Raw genomic sequence first — 6,469 nt, forward strand, 5'->3', positions numbered from 1 at the left:
CCCCCCACCACACACACACACGGACACACATATACACTCGCAAAACGCATGTTGATATAGTGTTAACGAACAAACATACAGCTTAAATGCTAACCTACACATTTGATTTCGCTGACGATGGCTATTCAGTTGTTGGCGGTATAATTGTTTATTAATGTCTTCAGCTTTACAATCGAGAAACGATAGTCTTGTCGCCTCGTTCTATCTATAGGCACGCGTGTACACTTGTCAAGCCAGTATAACCGTTCTATATCGCCGAATTTCACACTTTTCTGCGTGCCCTTCCAAAAGTGCCGAGCTTGCTGCAAATATCGGATCCTGGAGTCGCGAAAACTGACCAATTGCAAGGTCTGATTTGGACCAGAGAACCAATCAGGCAGCTGGGTGTCGGACAATTGAAATCTGTCGGCATCTAATTAGCGGTCGTTATAAATTCACACTCCACCGTCCGCCGACTACTCTTTTGGTCTTGCACTTGAGCGTAGACGAAGTTCATCCGACATGGCCCGTACCAAGCAGACTGCCCGTAAGTCTACCGGTGGCAAGGCGCCTCGTAAGCAGCTGGCCACCAAGGCTGCCCGCAAGAGCGCGCCGGCTACTGGCGGCCGTGAAAGAAGCCTCACCGCTACAGGCCCGGCACCGTGGCCCTGAGAGAGATCCGCCGCTACCAGAAGTCGACGGAGTTGCTCATCCGCAAGCTGCCCTTCCAGCGCCTGGTGCGAGAGATCGCCCAAGACTTCAAGACCGACCTGCGCTTCCAGAGCTCGGCGGTCATGGCCCTGCAGGAAGCCAGCGAGGCCTACCTGGTGGGTCTCTTCGAGGACACCAACCTGTGCGCCATCCACGCCAAGCGTGTCACCATCATGCCCAAGGACATTCAGCTCGCACGTCGCATCCGTGGCGAGCGTGCGTAACGAGGATCCGAACAAGATCGACAACCCCGGCCCTTTTCAGGGCCACTCACCTATTCCAGAAAGATCTATATCGTTCACGTTTCTTCAAACAGCCAACACTTTTTAAGTTGCACCAGATAGAAATAAAAATACGCCATGCATTTATGCATTCACCACCTCATGCCTTTACATATGAAACAAAACAACAGACAGAAGAACCACTAACGCAGACAAACGCACACAATACATTAGACGTACACAACACGTGTTTATCCACTCCGATAACATACTTTGTAGAAACGTTGTGCAATAATATCTGTATTATGTGCAACTATAGGACTGTCAGCGCCATGATATAGCAAGTTTTTCCTCGTGTGATCATGTGTAACGCTATTTGGAATTGTTTAGAAGGAAGTGTGACGTGGAAGGTTGCGACTAGATGATCTAAAAATCATGTGCGTGGTGTGCGATCTATTTGCAGTTTTGTTACTTTATTGTACAACAAGTCAACAATCGTAAGATATGTGTAGATATGATGATAGATACAGTTCTTTCGAGAGGATGTGGGTGGCCCTGAAAAGGGCCGGGGTTTGGTGATGTGGGCCTCCGTCTTGAAATTACTGAGCCTTGCTGGTCTTCTTGGGGAGAAGTACGGCGTGAATGTTGGGGAGAACGCCGCCCTGAGCAATGGTGACGCCGGACAGCAGCTTGTTCAACTCCTCGTCGTTACGGACGGCCAGCTGAAGGTGACGGGGGATGATTCTGGTCTTCTTGTTGTCGCGAGCGGCGTTGCCAGCCAGCTCAAGGATCTCGGCCGTCAGGTACTCCAGCACCGCCGCCAGGTACACCGGCGCGCCGGCACCCACGCGCTCGGCATAGTTTCCCTTGCGCACTGCGGTGAACTCGGCCAACCGGGAACTGGAGACCCGAACGGGAAGAGCGGCTCTTGGCCTTGGCGCGTGCCTTGCCTCCTTTACCACGTCCAGACATCTTGTAGATTGATTTAGCGTCAAACGGCAGAGAAAGAATGAAAGGGACAATGGTCTGCCCAACCAATTTGTACCCCGCTGCTGGATCGACAGCGAACCAATAGGACGAGCTCAGTATTACCGCGAGTTAATTTCTACCACGTCCGCAGCCTTGGACTAGACAATCCAACAATTTGCATTCTTCCCGGATATAAAAGACAAAGCCGGAACGGGTGCAATAATTCTTTGCTGTCTAAATCGCCAAGAATATCGTCATGCCGCCAAGTGGAAAAGCCACCAAGAAAGCTGGCAAAGCCAGGCCAGTCGGAGACAAGAAGAAGGGAAGGAGGAGAAAGAGGAGGGAGACGTTCGGCGTCTACATCTACAAAGTGCTCAAGCAGGTGCACCCAGACACCGGCGTCTCCAGCAAGGCCATGGGCATCATGAACTCATTTGTCAACGACATCTTCGAGCGCATCGCCGCCGAGGCTTCCCGTCTGGCTCACTACAACAAGCGCTCCACCATCAGTAGCCGCGAGATTCAGACCGCCGTCAGACTCCTGCTGCCGGGCGAGTTGGCCAAGCACGCCGTCAGCGAGGGCACCAAGGCCGTCACCAAGTACACCAGCTCCAAGTAGATCGACCGCCGCTGCTCGACATAACCCCGGCCTTTTTCAAGGCCACCCACATCCCCACAAAAGAGCTGTTTCAATCACAATATACACTCCGACAATATACACATGTACACACTAACCTGTGACCGTAGCTAGCAGCAAGACTATCCACGTACACGGTCACTATGTCCTGCGTGAACTGCAACGCACAACAACAGAAAGAAAGAAAAACAAGTCAAGTTTATTCTGACGTAATAAAAGTCTGAACGCGTTCTTTCTTGCCGAACAAGGAGACCTTCTGGAGCAAATGTCGCTTACGACGTTCCTTAGAACAATATGGTTTGTTTTGGCCGTTGCAGGGCGGCGTTCTTGTCCTGTCTAGACATACTCATACTAGTAAACAGTGTGTGTGTTTTAATATACATGTACATATATCTGTGCCTGCGTGCGTGCGCACGCGTGTGTGTGTGTGTGTGTTTTCTATCAGTGTTGCATATGTAGAGATTTCATTGTACATGGATTTAAGGTTGTTTTGCTATGACAAATAAAGAGTTATATATAGTTTTCCAAGGAGTAATGTGAACGTCTTAACCGATTCTCCCAAAAGCCTTGCCCAGTGCGCTTCACAAGTTCTAAGTTGTTATTAGTGCCACCGTGACAAGCAGGAAAACAGTTCGCCTGACGAGTACAGATGTACAGAACATTTCTGATTTGTATATTTGATATCACTTGTTCCACTAGATCGCCTGTCCAATAGGGCGCTGTCTGGCAACTTTACTGCTTCGGCGATCGACCTTCGCATTCTGGCGATCGACCTTCGCATTCTGGCGATCGACCTTCGCATTCTAGCGACCGACCTTCGCATTGTGGCGATCGACCTTCGCATTCTGGCGATCGACCTTCGCATTGTGGCGATCGACCTTCGCGAACGTTGTTGACAGTTTGGTGCCGGCTTAACGGTGCACGTTGAGTGATAGTCCGTTGTAAAAAAGTGACGAAAGGGTTTTGAGGGTCCAAGTTTGAGGTGACATTTCTCATAAACTGCCACGATATATCATTAAACATTAACATGGCTGAAGAGTGTAAGAAATGGTGATTTTGGGGTTAAAATTTCTTTTGGCTCCGAACCTAACTTCCGGGTATCCTTGCGCGCCAAGTGTAATCCGCCCGTTTGACCTAGATTTTGCTCTGCGCCTTCGTAGGGGGATTTGCAACCCCTCGCGCCGTGCACGGTTTAGAAAATTTCAGTACTAGAATTTTCTTTATAATTTACTCGGGTATAGTCAAGGCTTGGGTCTGTCTGCCAGCATCAGTCATTTCTGCCGGAATTTTTTTTTTCTATGGGATCCCACGCGAAAATTCGCAATTTTGGGCATTAATTTTGGATTGAAAACTTGATTTTACCAAACTTAAAAAGGTTGAAGAAACCAAACTCAGCTGGTTCTTGTAGCTGAAGAGATATCCTTTCGTCCCATATACAGTTATTCTCCTTTCGAATTATTCTACGCCAGAGACGGTCGCTAGATTTGGGGGCGTGCAGCTTCGAATAGAGACGCCAAATAAACTGGGGTGTGCCCCCTTAAGCAACTTGTTTTTTTCCTGATTGTTTTTCGAGTTTCCAATCATCTGCTAAGTCAGATTCCAGGAAACATCTATTGAGAGGATATGTACAGAGCTTCTATCGTAGATGACTTCCTTCCCTGTCGTATGTGGCACTTTTTGTGATTGGTTGTTTGAAATACTGTTAGCCGGTCGGTCAATCCGGTATTTTCTTGCGAATCCCTCTGTAGGTCAGTGAAAGGAAGCCAGACAATATCTACAGGCCAGACAATCAGCACGGCCAGTGCAGCTGGCCCTGGTGTAGTCTCCACCAGACCCTCTATGACTGACCATCTCCCCCGGCCAGCTACATTCTTTTTTGGGGCCGATTTCTACCATTTATTCATCCTGCAAAGGAGTCTGGTGGAGACTAGCCTTGGTGATTGTCTGGCTTCATTGCTGTGTGTGGGACGAGAGTTCCTCACATCGCGCACATTCAGTCTCCCAAGTCAGTAGGGCGGACCGTTAACTCACCAGGTCTGTACAGTAAGTACGAAGTGCGTATATAAGGGAAAACTGCCTGGTCTGATTCACTCTTTCCGTGATTATTGATATATTAATAAGTGCACGTGGGGTAGGTTTCTTAACGTGTGCATGCTACCGGCTTGGCCCGCCAGGCTGAAGTGGCACGGACAGCAGGACAATCATTGAGCCACGGCCCGCTGCGTCACCACGGCCTAGTCGGCAGGGCTTCAAACATAGCGACAAACAGGTATCAACCATATGTTGTATCAAACTTCAGCGGTTCAGATAGAACAGTCAGAACAATTGTTCCTGTTTTAGCGCTTTCTGTCAGTTATACCTCGTCACATTGCAGCACTGGGCAAACGAGTCTGCGAGTTTACGTTAACATATTCACCTATAGCCTCAAGGCCAGACTCACAGCACGCTAGGCCCAGAGTTAGCCAGCGTGCATGGTTGATCAGGGTCTAACTGAGAGGTGCTGTGGTATATCTTTTACATACGTTGGCCATGGAGCCGAGGATCTAGCACTTGCAGGCCCTGAAAACAGTCTCGCACCCAGACTACATAGTACGTCTGGCCGTAATCTTGATCATCCCGCTTTCTAGCGATCGAGCGATATTCGCCGGTAACGTATATATACAGAGCCTGCTCCAATATGACAGGGTAGATTTTTCGTCGAAAAATTCGCTTGGCTCTCTTGCGATTTTTTCAAATTGTTGGCAACCTTAAATCAACAAATACGACCGAAGATCGTAGACTGTGCGGCACGGGCTTTACCATCAGTGTACGACAGTACTATCTATCAGAAGCACTGAAGATTCACCGTCCTATATATCTACTGCTGTTACACATTTGTAGCGGAATAATTTCCAGTGATCAACTTCTTAAAGCCTGCATTCATCGAGATTGTGAAAGTTGTTTTTTTCCACGCTTGTAAACAATGGGGCATACCATACTCTTTATCGTTCTTGCCCTAGCGGCGGCTTCTGTAATATCTGCCCAATCCTGCTTTCCGGATTGCAAAGTGACAGACATTCAGCGGTGTGTTCCCAGTGATCAATCATGGGGCAAGCATTCCAAATACTTCAATGATAAACTACAAAACTCATGGGACAGGCATTTCAAATACTTCAGTGTTATACCACCATCATACTATAACAGTCCCCTAAAAGAGCGGTCTTGTGTCTTATGTTCAGTAAATGCCAATGAGCCTTTTTCAACCTCCTCGGTGAATACCAAGTGGTCAGTTGGTTTACAGGAGAGTACTGTTACCTACACATGGCCAACCACGAGTCCCTTACTAGCTGTGAGAGGTTATCCCTTTGGTATGCTATCAGCAAGGGGGCTTCGAGCATGTAACAGCTCGGGAGTTCACTACCTCAGCCTTGTAGAAGGAGGTATCAACAAGATATAGAAACCACCAGTCTCGGTGTGTTTCTGGACTTGCAGCTTCTGTATTTGGATTACAACAACAACTTGTCTCACGTCAAGAAAGATTGGTTCTCCACGTTAAGGCGGACGCCCTGGTAGTCTTGTCTTTGTCGCACAACAAGATCGTAGACATCGAGTCAGAAAGCTTTGCACGACTAGGCATGCTGAGAATGCTGTCACTTGAACATAACCGTCTCCGGAATTTGCACCCTGACTGGTTTTACGGGTTGACAAACTTAACAGGACTTAACTTGTTCTCAAACCGGCTTGAAACCCTTACAAAGACTGCGTTTGTGTTCCTAACCGAATTGAAGCAGTTGAACATGAGAGAAAACGAGCTCTTAAACCTCCCCAAGGGATTTCGTTGGCCACAGAAAAATCCCATGTACCTTCTTACAGGGACAGGGTTGCTGGGTGCGCGTGACCCTACGTTTGAATGGCGCGGAGTCGTGATGTCTGATTTGTCTTTGGTACAAATCAGTGTCAGCGGTTTGAGTAC

At 48.3% G+C, this 6,469-nt stretch overlaps 2 pseudogenes; one reads left to right on the top strand and one right to left on the bottom strand.

Annotated features, from left to right (window-relative positions):
- LOC109470019 overlaps nt 1-1,924 on the bottom strand; it is a 5,525-nt pseudogene extending 3,601 nt beyond the window's left edge.
- On the top strand, nt 102-2,632 carry LOC109470022 (annotated as a pseudogene).
- The last annotated feature ends 3,837 nt before the right edge of the window (nt 2,633-6,469 follow it).

This window comes from Branchiostoma belcheri, unplaced genomic scaffold (genome assembly GCF_001625305.1).
Source record: "Branchiostoma belcheri isolate BF01 breed outbred unplaced genomic scaffold, Haploidv18h27 scaffold216, whole genome shotgun sequence".
Lineage (NCBI taxonomy): Eukaryota > Metazoa > Chordata > Leptocardii > Amphioxiformes > Branchiostomatidae > Branchiostoma > Branchiostoma belcheri.